The sequence below is a fragment of the Apium graveolens genome, chromosome 6 (assembly GCF_009905375.1).
Source record: "Apium graveolens cultivar Ventura chromosome 6, ASM990537v1, whole genome shotgun sequence".
Lineage (NCBI taxonomy): Eukaryota > Viridiplantae > Streptophyta > Magnoliopsida > Apiales > Apiaceae > Apium > Apium graveolens.
The window spans coordinates 170,650,750-170,652,166 of record NC_133652.1 but is presented as its reverse complement, the minus strand read 5'-3'; positions in this window follow the sequence as shown (position 1 = coordinate 170,652,166).

Here is a 1,417-nt window from a genome sequence, read left to right as displayed (position 1 = left end):
GAATGATTCTTCTACTAATAAATACCTATGTTTGATTTGCAATGGTGCAGAATAAGAATATAACATAAATCAAATCACAAAGAAATTAAATTCAAGTATTTAAAAACTTTCTGCTGGATTGAACTTTTCCACCAGAGATATATATTAAGTAGAGAACTCTGTGATATAAATAGTACACAGTTGCTTACAAGTTGAACAACAAGAACTACAGAGAAATTCTTTACAGATTTTGCTTTATCTATTTCTCTAGTTTTTGCTTACTAACTTGGATACTATTCAACTTGCTACACTTGGTTTATATATCACCAAGTTACATGATAAAAAGACAAGATAATAAGAAAAACTGTATCTAGTCTAACTTCATGCTGCTACACTTCTCTTTCCAGCATCTTTGAATATCATTTGTTTAGCATGGAAAAGGAAATACTTCTTTGTTCTCAAAATCCTTCAAACAGACTGCCACATTCCATTTGCATACAACAAACACATGTGACTGTCAAGTCACTATCAACTGCTCTTTTGAATTTAAACATCCGTTGAAACTTAGATTGATCATCCGTTGGAACTTTGTCTAATCATCCGTCAAGACTTATGTTGGTCATCCGTTGAAGCTTTGTAAATCATCCGTTGAGACTGTCTTCTTGATAATAAGCATAACATGCCTACTATGCCTATTCCTCATTCATCATGTCGAAAATCTAAATATATGCCATATGCTTTTAATACCTTGTCTTCTTTTCTTAACTTGACGCATTTTCCATCCACTACTTGTAAGCATATTGATAGGAACATGAGTAGAAAGTATTTTAGGGCAAAGGTTGCCAATCCTCCTAAGGTTAGGAAGGAAACTCCTACTTGGAAGCCTAAAGGCATTCTTAAGGCTTCTAAAGAGAAGAAGGAGACAGTCGATGAGAAATAAAAGCATGTTAAATTTGCATCTGACATTATTCATAATGTGAATCTCTCTAAGTCCCCTGGACCCAATTTAGTTTGGGTACCAAAGAAAACTTGATCCATTATGTAGACAGGGCAAGAAAAAGTGAAGCGAACCATGTGGATTATGAACATCGGATGTTTAATACACAAGAGTTCGAGGATAGAGCCTTGCTATTAGAAGTGGACAAGTGAGTTGGCCCAGTAGTTATCTTTGGAGATGACATCAAAGGAATCACTACAGGATATGGCATGAAATCAGGAATGTCATCTTTCACTCAATATTTAAATGCATATATTTGTTGAATACATGTTGCAGTTATTTGTTGAGTTTCTACTTTAATAGTTTGATTTATGGACCTTGAAGCAATTCAACTTTATTATTTGCTCCATAAGTCAAATTGTTAAAGTGTTAGTAGCATCATACTTCTAATACTTTGTTTCAGTGGTTGGTGATGAGTTTTGTAGCACCATAAACTCTTGA